General features: G+C 51.4%; 1 long non-coding RNA gene across 1 annotated transcript; it reads right to left on the bottom strand.

Moving 5' to 3' along the window:
- Positions 1–463: 463 nt before the first annotated feature.
- Positions 464–15,932, bottom strand: LOC131274375 (uncharacterized). The gene is made up of 3 exons (XR_009181643.2): positions 12,864–15,932; positions 8,533–8,867; positions 464–833 (listed from the first exon to the last, which is right to left on the bottom strand). It is a non-coding gene; the product is annotated as an uncharacterized lncRNA (long non-coding RNA).
- Positions 15,933–19,370: the final 3,438 nt, after the last annotated feature.

The following is a 19,370-nucleotide window of genomic DNA, read 5'->3' as shown; positions in this document are numbered from 1 at the left end:
TCTGGCAAGGTCATGGGCCCTGTTAAGAAAGAGTATCCAGCGAGTGAGGCCTGTGCCCTTCCCGTGCTGTTCTAGGCCAGCGCTGTCCCATAAAACTCTTCGCAAGGACGCACATGTTCTCGATCTGCCCGGGCCACCAGCCGCCAACCAGATGTGGTCACTGGACTCTTGACACGTGGCGAGAGTGACCGAGGAGGGGAAATTTTCATTTCCTGTTAAATTTAAATTCAAATCGCTACATGTGGCTGGTAGCCTCCATACTGGACAGCGGCACTCTAGGTCACTTCTGACAAGCCCACTGAAGGGTCATCTGACCCTGTGGATGTGGTTAGGCAAAATTTTTTGTGTGTAAAGGGCCAGATAAACATTTTAGGCTTTGCAGTCAGATGGTCTCTGTCTTAACAACTCGTCTTTCCCATCGTTGTGCAGAAAAGTCACAGACAGTACGTAAATGAATGGGTATGACTGCACTCCAATAAAACTTTATTTATAAAAACAGGCGGTGGGCCGGACTGGCCAACAGGCCACAAATCGCCAACCCCTGCCTTATGGGAATGTACCTTTAGTAAGTTTCACTTACTATTCACTTTTTTTTTTTTTAGATTTATTTTTTATTTATTTCTCTCCCCTTTCCTCCTCGTTGTCTGTTCTCTGTGTCCATTCGCTGTATGTTCTTCCGTGTCCACCTGCATTCTTGGCAGCACGGGAAAACTGTGTCTCTTTTTGTTGGGTCAGCTCTCCGTGGGTACGGTGCCACTCCTGGGTGGGCTGTGCTTTTTTCACGTGGGGCGGTGTTGCTGCTCCCCTCCGGCGAGGTAAGGATGAACAGGGCTCTGGAAACAGCCAGAAAACACACAGTAACCGCCCTGGAGACACAGGCTCGTGGCGCAGGTCTAGTTTATTGGGGAAGTGATAGAGCTTATATAGGCAGGGGTAAGGGCTTAGGGTGGCGTGGCCATTGCAGATAGGCTAAGGGGACTGGGGTAATTTGAAGCGGCTGTTGATCGGAGGAGGCAGGTTTGAAGTTGGCGCGCGCGGGCTTTTATGGCGGGAAGGTGGCGAGGAAGAAGGGTGGTGCCGTTTGCGGTAGCCATTATGCATGCTTAGTGGCCATTTTGGCTAGATGTTACTTGCTAGCAAGCTCACCAACAATTCCTCTGTTTTGGAGCGGCTCTCCTTGCAGGGTGCACTCCTTGCACGTGGGGCTCGCCAATGCAGGGGACACCCCTGCATGGCACAGCACTCCTTGCGCGCATCAGCACTGCACATGGACCAGCTCATCACACGGGTCAGGAGGCCCTGGGTTTGAACCCTGGACCCCCTATGTGGTAGGCGGATGCGCTATCAGTTGAGCCAAATCTGCTTCCCTCACTATTCACTATTCATTAAGGGTCCCCTCTGAAAAGTTAGATATAACTTGCTGAAAATTGATATTGAAATGATTTTTGTTAAGTAGAAAGCCAATCCAAGAAGTTTATTGCCCTGGAGGCCCCACCTCCTTGGCGGGGACTTCCTCGCCTCCCGCTGGCATTCTCTCCCTCACTGCCCAGGGACCCCCTGCCTCTCAGCCTCCCTGCCACAAGCCCCTCACTGCCCAGGGACCCCCTGCTCTCAGCCTCCCTGCCACAAGCCCCTCACTGCCCAGGGACCCCCTGCTCTCAGCCTCCCTGCCACAAGCCCCTCACTGCCCAGGGACCCCCTGCTCTCAGCCTCCCTGCCTCAAGCCCCTCACTGCCCAGGGACCCCCTGCTCTCAGCCTCCCTGCCACAAGCCCCTCACTGCCCAGGGACCCCCTGCTCTCAGCCTCCCTGCCTCAAGCCCCTCACTGCCCAGGGACCCCCTGCTCTCAGCCTCCCTGCCACAAGCCCCTCACTGCCCAGGGACCCCCTGCTCTCAGCCTCCCTGCCTCAAGCCCCTCACTGCCCAGGGACCCCCTGCTCTCAGCCTCCCTGCCACAAGCCCCTCACTGCCCAGGGACCCCCTGCTCTCAGCCTCCCTGCCACAAGCCCCTCACTGCCCAGGGACCCCCTGCCTCTCAGCCTCCCTGCCACAAGCCCGTGATGGCGCCGGTTCTCTAGCTAACTTCTTAAGTAAATCCTCGGCACATGCTCATTACATATTTGTATGAACTATGCTTTTTAAACTGCTTTTCTAAAATTATACTTTGACCATACCTCCTCAAAGGATTTTTTTTAAGTTTCCGGCCGACCAAGATGGCAGTGTCAGAGACGGCAGGTGTTGTTGCCCGCAGAGCCCTTGAATAACCAGCGCCAGTGGGCAGGGCCATCTTCCGTCAAGCCCTAGAAAAGCAGCTCAAGTGCTGCCGTTACTGGGCCAGCGCTAAATTTTAAAACTGCAGCTTGGAAAGGGCAGGGGAAGCTCCTGGCGCGCTGGCCGGCCGCGCCCTCACCCCCTCCCGGCAGGGGTGGAGCGGCCTGCCCTCCCACCCTGCGTCCCTGGCCGGGTTCCCGGGCGAGCAGAGGAGCCCCTCTGTGCAGGTCTATCCCACCGCAGCCTGGAAAACAACACCAGGCAACCTGCCTCCTGCGGGCGCTCCCAGAACCTGCCTGCAGGGAAAAGCAGCCTGTCGAGCTAGGGCGGCAGAAGAAAGAAGTAAGCGGCCTGGGGCAAAGGATTAGCTGCCTTGTCTTGCACCAGAGCTCCTGCCAGAGGGAGAAAGTCTCTTTCCATCCCGGGTCAGAGAAGGCATTTGAATTCCTGCCGCTGCAGCTCCCTCGGGGCAGGAGCGAGCACAAGCCCAGCACAAGAAGCAGGCGCCCAGCAGACCCAGGTAAGACGCGGAGGACCTTGCACTTGGCTTTGCCTCTGCCTGAGCGTCTCGCGGCAGGGCTGATCTCTAAAGAGAGCACCAGCAAACACAGCCAGTTTACAGGCAGTGAAAGGTGCTTTTCATTTGGGTTGGTTTGTTTTTGTTAGCTTCTGGAATTCAAGGATACAAACATAAGAAACAGACAGCTCAGGGACTAAATCCCAGCGTTAACACGGATGTGTCTCAAGCAGCTAGGCTCCCAGGTTCAGTTCTCAGTGCCTCCTAAAGATGAGCCACAACGAGCCATGAGGGGAAGTGGCTCAAGTGGTTGGGCACTCGCCTCCCACATGGGAGGTCCCAGGTTCGTTGTCTCCTTAGGAAGATGAGTAGACAACGAGCAGACAGACAAGGGAGCCATCTTGGGGCAAGGGTAATTTTTTTTTTTTTTTTAATGTGGGAAGCAGGGAAATGGAGGTGGCTCAAGCAATTGGGCTCCCGTCTATCATACAGGAGGTCCAGGGTTCAAGGCCCAGGGCCTCCTGGTGAGGGCAAGCTGGCCCACGTGGTGAGCTGGCCCATGCAGAGTGCTGCCCATACAGGAAAGCCGCCCTGCGCAGGAGTGCCAGGCGACGCAGAGAGCTGGTGCAGCAAGATGATGCAACAAGAGACACAGAGGAGAGAAAATAAAGAGACATAGCAGAACAGGGAGTTGAGGGGGCACAAGAGAGTAATCGCCTGTCTGGCACTCCAGAAGGTCTCAGGATCAGTTCCTGGAGCTGCCTAATGAGAAGACAAGCAGGCACAGAAGAACACACAGCGAAGGGACACAGAGAGCAGACAACGGGGGAATGGGGGAGGCGTAGAAATAAATAAAATAAATCTGAAAAAAAATGTGGGAAGCAGATGTGGCTCAAGCAGTTGTGTCCCCGCCTACCACACGGGAAGTCCCGGGTTCAGTTTCCAATGCCTCCTAAAGAAGACGATCAAGACAGTGAGCTGGCATGAAAGGCTGGTGCAGCAAGCTGACAAAATGAGATGATGCAATGAGGAGACACAATGAGGAAACACAATGAGAAACACACAACAAGCAGGGAGTGGAGTGCCTCAAGTGATTGTGCACCTCCCTCCCACATGGGAGGCCCCAGGTTCAGTTCCCAGTGCTTCCTAAAAAGAAGGTGAGCAGAAAAAGAGAGCACACAATGAACAACACAAAGAGCAGACAGCGCGCATTGAGGGGGCGATAAATAAATAAAATAAATCATCTTTTTTAAAATGCAACAAAGAGTACAAGACAATGAAACAGGAAATGAGGCCCATCCAAAAGAATAGGATAAATCCAGAAACCATCAATGAAGAGAACCAGACTTTAGACTCACCAAAGACTTAAAAAAAAAGACTTTAGTTTCACAACAATGCAAAGTTTTGGCGATGGGGGGATGTATGGGAGCCTTGTGTGATGACATGCATGTTTGTATGATAAACTCAGAAATTTTACTATACACTTATTGTTTATGTATGCTCATGTATGAATGACATACTTCAATAAAATTTTATTTATAAAAGCTGATCCTCAGTATGTTCAAGGAGATAAAGGAAAACAGAGAGAACGAAAGGATATGAGGAAAACAATGAATGAGCAATGTGAGAATCTTAATCATGAGATAAAAATTTTAAAAAAGGAACCAAACAGAATTACTGGAGCTAAACACCAAAAATATAACTGAAATGCAAAATTCTCTAGAGGGTTTCAACAGCAGATTGGGGCTGGCAGAAGAAAGATCAGTGAACCTGAAGACAAGACAATGGAAGTGACGCAGGCTGAGAAGCGGAAAGGAAAAGAATTTTAAAAAGCAGAATGAAGCCAAGAGACCTATGGGACACCACCGGGTGTCACGTAGGTGTCTTAGGGCCGTCCCAGAAGGAGAAGAGAGAGGGAAGGGGCAGAAGGAATGTTCAAAGAAACAATGGCAGGAGAGCCCCCAACTTAGCAAAAGACAAATACGCCCATTCAGGACGCCCAAGGAGCCCCACACAGGATAAACTCAGGACCAGACTCGAGGGGCGAGTGTCCCAAGAGCACGAGGGCAAAAGTGCTTGGCCTTTTCATGGCGCAGCCTTGGTCAGAAGTCACCTACATCACTTCCACCAAACCCTGTTGATTGGGTCACCAGGTTCAAAGGGCAGAGACACAAGACTCCACATGCCAGTGGGGCCGTGGCAGGCTCCTAGATTCTAGAAGAACACGTCCAACAGGAGACATTGCGGAAGCTTTCTTTGGAAAATACGATCTGCTACAGAAATGGAAAGAAATGCTAGATTTTGGGAAGTGGATGTGGCTCGAGTGATTGAGCTCCTGCCTACCACATCGGAGGTCCCGGGTTCATTTCTTGGTGCCTCCTGAAGAGGACAAGCAAGACAGCGAGCTGATGCAACAAAATGATGTAACAAGGGAAACGGACTTTGGCCCAGTGGTTAGGGCGTCCGTCTACCATATGGGAGGTCTGCGGTTCAAACCCCGGGCCTCCTTGACCCGTGTGGAGCTGGCCATGCGCAGCACTGATGCGCGCAAGGAGTGCCTTGCCACGCAAGGGTGTCCCCCGCGTGGGGAGCCCCACGCGCAAGGAGTGCGCCCGTGAGGAGAGCCGCCCAGCGTGAAAAGAAAGTGCAGCCTGCCCAGGAATGGCGCTGCCCACACTTCCCGTGCCGCTGACGACAACAGAAGGGGACAAAGAAACAAGACGCAGCAAATAGACACAGAGAACAGACAACCAGGGGAGGGGGGGAATTAAATAAATAAATAAATCTTAAAAAAAAAAAAAAAAAAAAAGATGTAACAAGCCGGCGGACTTGGCCCAGTGGTTAGGGCGTCCGTCTACCACATGGGAGGTCCGCGGTTCAAACCCCGGGCCTCCTTGACCTGTGTGGAGCTGGCCCGTGCGCAGTGCTGATGGGCGCAGGGAGTGCCCTGCCACGCAGGGGTGTCCCCCGCGTAGGGGAGCCCCACGCGCAAGGAGTGCGCCCCGTAAGGAGAGCCGCCCAGCGCGAGAGAAAGTGCAGCCTGCCCAGGAATGGAGCCGCACACACGGAGAGCTGGCACAACAAGATGACGCAATGAAAAGAGACACAGATTCCCGTGCCACTGGCAGCAATGGAGGCGGACAAAGAAGACGCGGCAAATAGACACAGAGAACAGACAACCAGGGTGGCGGGGGGAAAGGGGAGAGAAGTAAATAAATATTTTTTTAAAAATGATATAACAAGAGATACAAGGAGGAAAATATAGTGAGTGAGACAACAAAGCAGGGAGTGGAGGTAGTTCAAGCAATTAGGCGCCTTCCTCCCACATGGGAGACCCTGGCTCAATTCTGAGTACACACGATGAAGAGGCAGCAAGCGCAAACAACAAGGGGGTGGGGAGAAATAAACAAATACAAATTAATCTTTAAAAAAAGAAATGCTAGTTTTTGGTTACAGATGAAAGAAAATATGTGCATTAGTCAGCCACAAGGGTGCTGATGCAAAATACCAGAAACTGGTTGTTTTTCATAAAGGGTATTTATTTGGGGTAGGAGCTTTCAGTCACAAGGCCTTAAAGAACAAATTACTTCCCTCACCAAAGTCTGTTGCCATGTGTTGGAGCAAGACGGCTGCCAGTCTCTGTGAGGGTTCAGCCTTCCTCTGAGGCTCTGTGGTCCCAGCCTCTCGTGGTCTCAGCTGTAGGCTGGTAGACGGCTCGTCTCTCTCGCTGGGGCTCGTTTCTCCCCGGGCTCAGCTGCTCTGTTCTCTGCCCAAGGTCAGCGGTGGACTCTCGGGCGCTCTCCTCCCAGGGCCCCTGCCATGTCTGTGGAGCCACGTCTTCCTCCGCGTTCTTCTTCTCTTGTGTGGCTACTTCCCTGGGCTCCAGAATCAAAACTCCAACTCTCTCCTCTGCCTTGTGGTTTTCTCTGTGAGTCCCCGTCCACCAAGGGGGCAGGAACTCAAATCCTACTGATGTGGCCTAATCAAAACCCTACTTCATGATTTAAGCAAGTAAAAGTGAAATTTCTGAATTTAATACAATCAAAGGGGAACACGCCCAGAGGAGCAGACCAGTCAACAAACATAATCCAATACCTATTTGTGGAATTCATAAACAATGCCAAGCTGCCACAATAGGGATGTGATTTTTTTTTTCTTATCCAATTTCATGGGTGCCGTGAGTTCCATCCATAAGGAGAGAGGGTCCCTGAACCTCAGGCTAAGAGCCCCTCGGCAGAGTAAGAGAGCACGCGGGAGCTCGGGGACGTTACTCCTTTAAACAGCAGCTCTAGAGGGTGTCACGAGTTTGTTCAGCTATTCTCCAAGCTAGTTTCTGGGAAGACAGTTACCATCAAAAACCATTGCATGGGAAACGGACTTTGGCCCAGTGGTTAGGGCGTCCGTCTACCATATGGGAGGTCCGCGGTTCAAACCCCGGGCCTCCCTGACCCGTGTGGAGCTGGCCATGCGCAGTGCTGATGCGCGCAAGGAGTGCCGCGCCACGCAAGGGTGTCCCCTGCGTGGGGGAGCCCCACGCGCAAGGAGTGCACCTGTGAGGAAAGCCGCCCAGCGTGAAAAGAAAGAGCAGCCTGCCCAGGAATGGCGCCGCCCACACTTCCCATGCCGCTGATGACAACAGAAGCGGACAAAGAAACAAGACGCAGCAAATAGACACCAAGAACAGACAACCAGGGGAGGGGGCGAAATTAAATAAATAAATAAATCTTTAAAAAAAAAAAAAAAAAAAAAAAAACCATTGCAGGAAAGCGGATGTGGCTCAACTGATAGGGCGTCCACCTACCATATAGGAGGTCCAGGGTTCAAACCCAGGGCCTCCTGACCCGTGTGGAGCTGGCCCACGCGCAGTGCTGATGCGCGCAAGGAGTGCCGTGCCACGCAGGGGTGTCCCCCACATAGGGGAGCCCCACGCGCAAGGAGTGCACCCCGTAAGGAGAGCTGCCCAGCGCGAAAAAAGCACAGCCCACCCAGGAGTGGTGCCGCACACACGGAGCGCTGACACAGCAAGATGACGCAACAACTAAAAGAGACACAGATTCCCAGTGCCTCTGAGAATGCAAGCGACACAGAAGAACACACAGCAAATGGACACAAGAGAGCAGACAACGGGGTGGGGGGGAGGGAGGAGAAGGGAAGAGAAATACATTTTTTTTTAAATCTTTAAAAAAAACAAAAACAAACCATTGCAGGCCCTGCTGGTTTTCTACCAATAGTGTAGAGAGGGAGGGAGATATTTATAATCACACTAATAATAAAATATAATAACAAAGACAAGATGCTCTGAAAAAAAAACCCACAAACCAGCCAGATTCTATGAGAGCAGATAACAAAGAAAACAATGTCGATTGGTGGGCCAGGGAGGCATCTCTGGAAGTGTCACTGCTGGAAGGTGGTTTTGGTGGAACACATTGTGAATGTAAGTAAGACCACTGAATTGTATACTTGAAAGTGGCTAAAATGGGAAATTTTATGTTATATATGTATGTTACTACAATTTCAAAGAAGTAACAGCTGAGCTGGAGTCTAGATGCCCTACCTCACTCCAAACTCTCCAATGACTCCCCAGTTCCCAGAAGATAGAGTCAAGCACCTGAGCCTGACATTCTAGCTCTTTCATGAGTGTACCTAATTTAAAATGCAGAGATTTCTTGTTGCTATCTAACGTCAATTCTCTTCCTTACTCAGTCACAGAACCCTAATTTTATTCAAGGCAGAAGTGTGCCTACCTGAAAGACGGCATTACGCAGTCTTCCTTGAGCTGATGGCCAGTAAGATGTAAGTACATGTTGTAGGGTGGAACTTCCAGGAGGATGCCATGAGAGGGGCATGGACAGCTGGTATGTCTCCATTTGCCCTGCCATTTCCCATCAGTACCACCTCCTTTTCTTGCCTGGATGTAGACATGAAGGCTGGAGCTCCAGCGGCCATCTGGGACAATGAAGCAAGTTTGATCGTGGAAGCCACATGTAAAAGACAATGGAGCAGAAAGTTAGAAGAAGCTGTTCCTGGTGGCACTGTGGGGTTCCTGTACCATCTCCAGACTGTTGACCTTCTGCATTCTCTAATGTGAGCAAGAAATAAACATCCATCTTGTTTAAGCCACAGTTATAACCAGTAGCCACAATTCCCATCTGATGCACCTCTCTCATGGTTCCATTTTCCACACTTCCCACAACATGCACACTCACAACTGTGTCATAGACTCCAGCTGCTCCGAGCTGCTTCCTGTCCCCCCACGCCTGCCTGCACTTGCTGAGCCCTCCTCCTGGAAGGCCTCCCTTCTGTCCTTTTATCCAACTGCCAAACTCTTATATCTTTGAATCCCAGCTTACATATCACCTCCACTGCTTCCCTCAATGCCACACAACCCCTGCCGCAGCCGAAAGATTTGCTTCCAGCTCTGTAGGCTCTCAACATCCGTTCAAATCTTTATTTGAAGCATTCGCATTACCTGAGTTATTTTTGGAGATAATGTATTTTTATGGTGGTAAAATATATATATAACAAAATTTGTCATTTTAAGTGTACAGTTCAGTGGTATTAAGTACATTCATAATGTTGTGCGGCCATCACCACCATCCAGTTCCAAAACCCCAAATGGACACTTGGTACCCATCAAGCAGTAACCCCCTTCTCCTCTCCCTCCAGCCCTGGTCACCTCGTGTCTGCTTTCTACTCTATGAATGTATCTATTCTAGAGTTTTCATATAAGCGGAATCAGACAGTCTTGTCCTTTTATGTCTGACTTCTTCAACTTAGCTTAACGTTTCCAAGGTTCACCCATATTGTCAGAACTTCATTCTTTTAAAAAATATGTATTACAGCAGTTGTAGGTACAAGAGTCCAAAAGCACAGAGTTCCTATACTCTGCCTCCTCCCCCGCAGTTTTCCTTGATATTAACATTTTGCATTAGTGTGGTACCTTTGTTACAATTGAGAAAACAATATTAATATAATTCTACAGGGCAGTGGACTTGGCCCAGTGGTTAGGGTGTCCGCCTACCACATGGGAGGTCTGTGGTTCAAACCCCGGGCCTCCTTGACCCGTGTGGAGCTGGCCCATGCGCAGTGCTGATGTGCGCAAGGAGTGCCGTGCCACACAGGGGTGTCCCCCGTGTAGGGGAGCCCCACGCGCAAGGAGTGCGCCCCGTAAGGAGAGCCGCCCAGCGCCAAATAAAGTGCAACCTGCCCAGGAATGGCGCTGCACACACGGAGAGCTGACACAGCAAGATGACGCAGCAAAAAGAGACACAGATTCCCGTGCCGCTGACAACAGAAGCGGACAAAGAAGAACACCCAGCAAATAGACACAGAGAACAGAAAACCGGGGTGGGGGTGGGGGGGAAGGGGAGAGAGAGAAATAAAGAAATAAATCTTTAAAAAAAAAAAACATTCATGATGTGCTGCCATCACCACCATCCATTACCAAGACGTTCCTTCACCGCAGACAGAAACGCTGTCCCGATGAAGCATCAACCTCCCGCTCCCCACCCCACCCCAGCTCCTGCTGAAGCTATACTCTAACTTCTGACTCCAGGGATTGGCATGTTCTAATCATTTCATATGAATGAGATTATGTAGTATTTTCCCTTTTGTGTCTGGATTACTTCACTTAACACGATGCCGGCAAGGTTCACCCGTGTTGTAGCATCTTCCAGGGTTTCGTTCTCTGCATACTGGGTGTGGAGAGACCACCTTTTGTGGATCTGGTCATCTGTTGATGGCCACGTGGGCTGTTTTTTCCACCTTTTGGCTATTGTGAGCAATGCAGCTGTGAACACGAGTGTACAAGTATTTGCTTGAGACCCTCTTTTCAGTTATTTTGAGTATTTACCTAGGAGTGGAACTGCCAAGTCACAGGGCAATTCTATAATGTTTAAATTGCTGAGGAACTGCCAAACTCTTTTCCATGGTGGCTGCACCATTTTACATTGCCACCAGCAATGCCCGAGGGTTCCAGCTTCTCCACATTCTCAACAAGATTGCTTATTTTCTGTTTTGTTTTGTTTTTTTAATTTTTAATAGCTATCCTAGTGGGTATGAAGTGCTATCTCATTTTGGTCTTGGTTGTCACTTCCTGATTAAGTAACGATGTTGAACATCTTTTCATGTTCATATTGGCTATTTCTATATCTTCTATGGAGAAATGTCTATTTAAGTCCTTTACCCATTTTTTAACTTCGATGGTTGTCTTTTTGTTGTTGCATTGCAGGAATTTCTTATATATTCTGGATATTAAACCCTTCTCAGGTAAGTGATTTGCAACTATTTCCTCCTATTCCACACATTTTATTTTCACTCTATTAATAATGTCTTTTGATGCACAAAAGTTTTTATTTTTATTTTTTTAAAGATTTATTTTTTATTTCTCTCCCCTTCCCCCCAACCCCCCCGTTGTCTGCTCTCTGTGTCCATTTGCTGCGTCTTCTTCTTTGTCTGCTTCTGTTGTTGACAGCAGCACGGGAATTTTTCTTTTTGTTGCGTCATCTTGTGTCATCTCTCCGTGTGGGCGGCACCATTCCTGGGCAGGCTGCACTTTCTTTCGCGCTGGGCGGCTTTCCTCACGGGCGCACTCCTTGCGCATGGGTCTCCCCTACGCGGGGGACACCCCTGCGTGGCAGGGCACTCCTTGCACGCATCAGCACTGCGCATGGGCCAGCTCCACACGGGTCAGAGAGGCCCGGGGTTTGAACCGTGGACCTCCCATGTGGTAGATGGGACACCCTATCCACTGGGCCAAGTCTGCTTCCCCAAAGTTTTTAATTTTAATGAAGTCCAATTTTGTTTTCCTTTTGTTGCTCATGCTTTAGGTGCCATATTTTAGGAACCATTACTAAATCCAAGGTCAGGAAGATCTGCCCCTAGGTTTTCTTTTAAGAGTTTTATAGTTTTATCTCTTAGATTTAGGTATTCAATCCATTTTGAGTTCATTTTTGTGTAAGGCAAGGGTACAACCTCACTCTTTTGCATGTAGAGATCCAGTTTTTCCAGCACCAATTGTTGAAGAGACTGTTCTTTAGCCATTGAATGGTCAATTGGCCCTGGAAGTGAGGGACTGTATCTGAGCTCCCAATTGTTTTCCACTGATTTCTGTGTCTACTCCTATTCCAGGGCCATGCCCTTTGATTACCTAGTTTTATAGCAAGTTTTGAACACTGGAAGTGTGAGACCTCGAACTTGGTTCTTCTTTTTCAAGATTTTTTCAGCTTTTCTGGGTGGCATTCTCTGCATTTTAAAATGAACAATGAAAAATAGAGAGAGGAGGGAAGTGGACTTGGCCCAGTGGTTAGGGCATCCGTCTACCACATGGGAGGTCCGCGGTTCAAACCCCGGGCCTCCTTGACCCGTGTGGAGCTGGCCCATGCGCAGTGCTGATGCGCGCAAGGAGTGCCCTGCCACGCAGGGGTGTCCCCCACGTAGGGGAGCCCCACGCGCAAGGAGTGCGCCGCGTAAGGAGAACCACCCAGTGCGAAAGAAAGTGAGCCTGCCCAGGAGTGGGGCCGCACACACGGAGAGCTGACACAGCAAGATGACGCAACGAAAAGAAACACAGATTCCCAGTGCCGCTGACAAGAATACAAGCGGACACAGAAGAACACACAGCAAATGGACACAGAGAGCAAACAACTGGGGCAGGGGAAGCAGGGAAGGGGAAATAAATAAATAAATAATAAATCTTAAAAAAAAATAGAGAGAGGAGAGGGGTAGAAAAAGAAAAAACCAAAAGGAAAAAAAACAGAGAGAGACACGATACATGTGAGCACGGCTGTTGTTGTTGCTGTTTTAGGAGGGTCCAGGGACTGTACCCGGCACTTCACACGGAGGGAGCAGGCGCTCACCACTGAGCTGCGCCGCTCCCCACACTGTCTTCTTTTTAAACAATCCGGACCTGACTTTAGTGCCTCCCTCCAATTTTGCTGCTACAAATGTGTTTTATAGCTCCACACATAAATATGAGTACCCCAGAAAAGCAGCCTTGGCGTACTGTTTTCTGGCTTTTTTCCTATACCAATAGGATCACACTTTCTTCATTGTTCTGTAACTTGCTTTGTCTTACTTTTTTAACTCTGTAATTTGCTCTTTTCCCTCGAGAGTATATCTCGGAGCTCGTTCTCTATCTGTCCCCGAAGCTCTCCGTCACTCGTAAAAGTCTTGTCTGGCAGGGGACTGGATGTGGCTCCAGTGACTGAGCACCTGCTTCCTGTGTGTGAGGTCCTGGGTTTGATCCCCAGTAGATCCCCAGGACCTCCTGAAAAAAGAAAAAGAAAAAGTCTTTGTCTAGTATGTCCAATATCTAGGTTTCCTCAGAGGTGTTACTGTCAGTTTCCCCATGAACAATTTGGTTGAAAGCTGGACATTTTGAACATTATACTGTATTAACTCTGGAATCCAGCCTCTCCCACTCCCCGTAGTTTGCTGCTGTGGATTGTCGTGGGCTGCAGTCCTCCATTTGTTTGGAGAACCTTCGTAAGCTCACTTGCAGAGACTGTACTCCTGGGAAGAGGATGTGGCTCAAGTGATAGGGCTTCCGCCTACCATATGGGAGGACCCGGGTTCGATCCCTGGGGCCTCCTGGTGAAAAAGAAAAAGAGAAAGCGTGCCTGCACAGCAAGCAAGTGCCCACACGGAGAGAGTGCCCGCGCGACGAGCCAGTGCCTGCGCAAGATGGTGACGCAGCAAAAGAGAGACGAAGGGGAGAGTCAAGGTCAAGTGCAGCAGAGACCAGGAACTGAGGCGGCACAATTGACAGGGAACCTCTCTCCACATCAGAAGTCCCTAGGATCGAATCCCGGTAAATCCTAGAGGAGATAAAATGAGAAGAGAAGATCAAAAAGAGAAATGGATACAGAAGATCACACAGTGAATGGACACAGACAGCAAAAACAGCAGGGCGGGCAGGGAGAGGAGGAGGAGGGAAAATAAAATAATAAATATAAATCAATCAATCAATAAATCTAAAAAAAAAAAAAAGACTGTCCTCCTGGGTATGTGGCCACTAAGGTCTCCTCCACGAGCTCCGCGGTCAGCCAGCATGATCTGATAAGAGATTTCCTTAAGTGTCGCAGTTCAGCTGCCCTTTTCTCCATCAACCCTTTGCAGGTTGCTGTAAAAGTTTTGTTAGATTCCAGAGTTCCACAAAGTTCATTCCTTCCGTCTTCAGCAGTGCACAGTGCAGGAACCGGGCTTCTGAGTGCCGTACCCCGTTTCCCACTCTATCGCTCTTTGTTTTTTTTCACTAGCCACATAATATTTCATAGTACGGACGCACCACAGTTTTTCAACCACCCCCCTACCAATACACACTGAGGTTGCTTTCCGTTTTGTGCCTTTTACATAAATGGTGATCAAAGAAGATAAATAAGACAAACAGACGGTACCTGGGAAGTGCAGGGGCGGCTTCAGATTCTGTGGACAGGTCTGTATAAACGCCTCTCTCCCCCCCACTAGATAAAATCCAGCGAACAGATCCAGACTTGGCAGCACAGCCCCTGGAGACCTGTCTTCCGCCCCGGGAGCGACTCCCAGCCCTGTCACTCCCTGTGTGTGTGGTTTCAGGCAAGGACTGTGACTTCCTGGCGAGCCCCGCTCCTCTTCCGGAAGATGGGCTCGTAATACTATCACTAAGGCTGATCGCGGCAACATCCACGCCTGCTGGGGTTCACAGGGCGCAAACTCTCCCGGGGCGCCCCTGCTCTCCTTCTGAAGTGGAACACAGCCTCACCTCCTGACCCTGCAATCCCGCTCCTAGGCATCTCCCCAAGACTGGAGCCTCGGCCCGCCTCAAGACCTGTGTGCGCATACTCAGCTTTCTTCACCACAGCCGCCTATTCAAAGAGACCCAGATAGCCAACGACAGGAGGGAGGTCAACAAATTGGGGTGCAGCTCTACGAGGGAACTCTACTCGGCCAAAAAAAGGACAAACCACGGTCACACAACACCGAAAGTCCTGACGACGATCCTGTGCAAAAGAGGCCAAACCCGCGGGACCCGTACTGCAGGATTCCAGTCTTCAGTGCCCGAGAACAGAATCAGTGGAGAGCGAAGGCAGGCCGGGGGTGGCTTCCTGCGGAAACGGAGTTGACCGAAGAAGGGGTGCAGGGGACGGGGCGAGGGGAGGGGGGTTCTGCGGAGCACGGAAAGTCCCCTAGCTTCCTGGGCTGCGCTCACTCAGAGGGGTGCGTTGGTCAAAACCCAGCCCCTTGCACGGCTAAGGTCTGTGCGCATTTCTGCACGGAAGTTACCTGAGGATCAACCTGAGATAAAACCTCGCTTCTGATATATCTACCCTTCCTGCTTCCTGCTTTGTGTCCATTCACCTGGCCAGCGGGGTGGGGGCCTGCTTGTCTCCGGGCGGTCTCCTGAGCGCACGGCCCGGGGGCCTTCGTTTTGACAAACGAGGAGGCCATGTGCCTCCAACCCCGAGGAACCCCACCGAGGGCCGCCAGTGGTGCCCAGCTTCCGGCTCGGCAGACAGAGCCTTCTGGCAACCTCACCCCTGTCGGGGCTGAGACCCGCCCTGCAATCCCTGGGCACACCACGGCTGAGCCCCAACTGTGTGCCGGGCACCACGTGACCGCTGGAAACGAGACGCGCGGAGAGTCCCCGCCATCCGGGGCTGCGTACATGAATCTGCAGCCCGAAGGCAGGTAGAGCGGATGGCAATGTAGGAAAAACTACGAGAACGGAGTAAGGGGCTGGAGAAGGCAAAGGCTAGGGCTGCTGCTTTGTAGCGCGCAGCCAGGGAAGGCTGCCCGCGGAGGCTGGTACACGTGGGCAGAGGCCTGACTGACGCAAAGGCACCTGCCGCATGGCCATCTGGGGAGAGGGCGTTCCCCAGAGAAAAACAGCCTGTGCAAAGGCCCAGGGGCGGCTTCTTACTACTCGGTGTGTTGGAGAAGCAGGGAGGAGGGCCGTGTGGCTGCAGGATGTGAGCCAAGGGGGAAGGGCAGGAGACAAGGGCAGAAAAGTCTCGTGGGCCACGTCATTTAGGGCCTTGGGGGCCACGGGGAGGATCTCGGCTTTTCCTCCAAGTGGGACGGGAGCCACGGAAAGGTTGGGAGCCAAGGAGAGACGTGAGCTGACTTAGGTGTTAATGGGTTCACCTGGCGAGAAGAGACGGGGGAGGGGGCTGGGGGGAGGTGGGTGGGCCGAGTACCAAGCCTGGCAAGGAGGCTACTGCACCAGTCCAAGCAGGCAACGATGAGTGTGAGCAGAGGTGGCGAGAGGCAGCCAAACTGTGACAATGTTTCGAAAGTAGAGCCAAAAGCCTTAGCTGCTGGATTGGATGGGGAGTGTGAGAGAGAGACTGGAGTCAGCGAGGACGCTGAGGTCTCGAGCCTGAGCCGCTGTGTGGGGGAGGCCGGTGGGTGGAGAGGGTAAATGTCCTACATGACCCGAGCTGTTGCACATCTCCTGGCCTTTATGCTCTCCAGCCCTCCGGCCTGGGGTGCCCTCCGGCCTGGGGTGCCCTCCCTCCTCTATTTCCCACCCCTCGCCTCGGCCTCAGCCCTCCTCAGCCGAGCTGGCCCAAATGTCACCGTACCTCGGAGCTTCTCCTCCAAGCGAGCCTGGCTCGGCGAGGTGCCCCCTCCTGCGTCCCCAGACACCCTTCTCTTCATCGTCCCCGGGACGGACCATCAGAGCCCCGGGGCCGGCACGTGGGCCAGACTCACCAGCAGCAAATGTGTCCAGGGGAAATCGCCTCGGATTCTCACATTCAACCAGCAAATACTTATTGAGTGCCCACTGCGTACCAGGCACTCTAGTAGGCACCGGGGAGACAGCAGGGAACAAGACAGACAAATCTCTTTCTTCTCAGGGGCTCTGGGAGGGAGACAGGGAGCAAGATGGAGAAGCGAATGGTTTATGGTGATGGAGAAAAAAGGAGGATTCGTGGGTGGGTGGGGTGTGGTTGTTAAAGAGGTGGTCAGGGAAGGCTTCGCTGAGGAGGAGACATCCGAGGTGAGCCAGGAGCCGTGTAGCTATTGGGGAAGAGCATTCAGGCAGAGGGAAAAGCCAGTGCAAAGGCCCTGGGGTGAGACGGTGCTTGGATGTAGGAGGAACAGTGAGGGGGCCGGTGTGGCTGGAGCTGGCGGGCTGGGGGAGAGGGGGTGGAAGGTGAGATCAAGATCTGGCTCAAATTTCAACAGCTTCACCATAATAAGGAGACCCGACATTTGTTGAGCACTTCCTACGAACCAGGAAACGTGCCAGGTGCTTTGTGAGGCTGATGTTGGCAAGAGCCCTCCATCCACCCAGTTATCCCACGGTGAACGTTCTAGACAGTTCCTCTCCCTCGACCCCCCACCCCAACCCCATCCCCAAACCATCCCCAAGACTGGGACAATCTCCCTTCAAAACATATCCTGGAGAGGACTGTGGGAGACTTGTGGAGCAGGAAGCTCCAGGAATCAGTCCTTGCACCCAAACAACGATGGGACTGGCAAGAACTGTCGGAATCCACTATTTTGAACCTCTGGCATCTGGTGGAAGACTGTGCAGCATCCAGGAAAGAGCCAGAAGAAGACAATGCTCGCCACCTCCTACCCCTGCCTACGTGGCCGGTAGCAGCAGGCGCTGCAGCCAGGACTCCTGGGGCAGTTGGCTGGCGCCCGCGTGCGTGTCAGGACCTCGTCTTCCAACAGCTCACGGTGCGTGGTCCCGTCGCGATCGCTTTTGATGAGCGACTTCAGCAGCTGGGGGCTGGCCCTGAGGACAGCCGCGGTTCCGTCTTCTTCAGGCAAAAATGGCAGGGGAGTCTTAAGGAGGCAGTAGGTTTTCGTCTTTGTTTTGTTTTGGCAGTAGGTTTTTCTTTTGTTTCTTTCTCTTTCCAGGCCCTGTTTGAGAGCAAAAATAGTTTGGAAAAGTCACAAATTGACAGCTCTTCCCCTCAACAACAATGACAAAGTCCAAGCCATCCCAGAGGAGTGGGAGAAAGAGATTTTCAGAATTATATCATAATACTCAGAATATCCAGTTCTAAACAACAAAAATTATGTATATGCTATCACAATTGAAAAAAAAGGACCCGAAAGGACTATTATTTATGCGGATTATATTTATCACATTAGAAATTCAAAGAGATAAGTTCTTTAAAATATTCATTCATTTAAAAAATAGCAATAATAAACCCATTGCAAGTTAATGGGTAAACCTATTTTAATAAACAACTTTTCTTCTTAATGAGAAGAGTGGCATTGTTTTACCATTTTTTTGGAACTCCCTTTCCCCCTGGCTCAGTAGAAGATGCTGGATTCTCACAGGTGGCCTTGTGATAGAACACTTGTCGCAGCCTTTGGATAACTCCCCTGTACACTCAGGAAAGAATGACAGTGAAGAAGCCAAGAATGTCTCAATGTTAGCATGAAAATAATTCTGACTTCATGGACCCCCTAAAAGGGGGGTCCCTGATCCACATTTTGAGTCCACGATTCTTTATCCCCTCTTGAGATCAATAAGACTCCAAAAAGAAAAGGTTTTATCCCAAGTTTGGCGACAGAACCCGACCTAAACAGATACAAGCCAATTTAGTTCTAAATTATTTATCCTCAGAGGGAACTGCTCGTAGGCTTCACCACAGGAATATTAAAGTGTTGTGACAGAAGGGCTGCCCCAGACGGCGCCAGGAGGGTGTTCCAAATGTCCAGTATATGTTCCGACAGCTTTCTTAAAATCTGAAAAATCCCAAATTCTGAAACACATCTGGCTCCCACAGTTTCGAACAAGGGACTTGTCCAGAATTAAAGTTTCATGCATCAGTATTTCCCCTAGAGCGTACACTCTCCTACGTTCTATAGTAGAATTTCACATCCTACTAATGGCTCACAGCCCACAGTTTGAAAAACTCTAGGGGACCTTCCGGGTGTCTCCCCTCCCCCCCAGATCTGCTCCCCTGACGCAGCAGTGCTTGGCATTCTAAGTCTTGATCTGCCAGGGTTTTACCCGTGCCTGTTTTCCCTGATGACCGTCGCAGGGCCGGGAACAGCCCTGCACCCCAGCTGCGGGCACGGGACACAGCTTCTGGCTAAGCACACGGCAGGCACGTAATAAACGGGTGTGGAGTGAGTGAATGTCGAGTCAGGGACAGAATCAGGACTGCCATGCTGACCCAAGAATTCTGCTCAGATCATCTCCAAAAACCCAAAGGACCGCCCTACTCTTGCTACCCCCATCTATCAACTGCCCCAGCCCTGGCAGAGGCTTAACGCGAGCCTCGCTCCTGGATGAACCAGAACTACATTTCCCACAAGTCTCAGGCGCGGGACTACAATTCCCAGAAGCCCCTGCTCCCGCCAGGTTCTCCGCGCTGCAGCCGCCCGCGCAGCTCGTTGCATCTTCCCGTCTCACGCCCCCCACCCCCGAATCTGTTCCCTCCGCCGGGAGGCAGGTCCTGGCAACCCCTACCTCCCGACCAACCTGCCTCAGTTTCTCCAGTGAGACCCCCGAGAGGCAGCCCCCTTGCCCCTCCCCTCGGGTCTGCGCTGCGGGGTTTGCGGGCCGCCCGGAGCGTGGGCGGAAGCCTGGAGCCCTGCCGGGGGGCGGGGGTGCGGGGTCGCCCCGACG

The sequence above is a fragment of the Dasypus novemcinctus genome, chromosome 18 (genome assembly GCF_030445035.2).
Source record: "Dasypus novemcinctus isolate mDasNov1 chromosome 18, mDasNov1.1.hap2, whole genome shotgun sequence".
Taxonomy (NCBI): Eukaryota; Metazoa; Chordata; class Mammalia; order Cingulata; family Dasypodidae; genus Dasypus; species Dasypus novemcinctus.
This window is presented reverse-complemented; position numbering and strand designations above follow the sequence as displayed.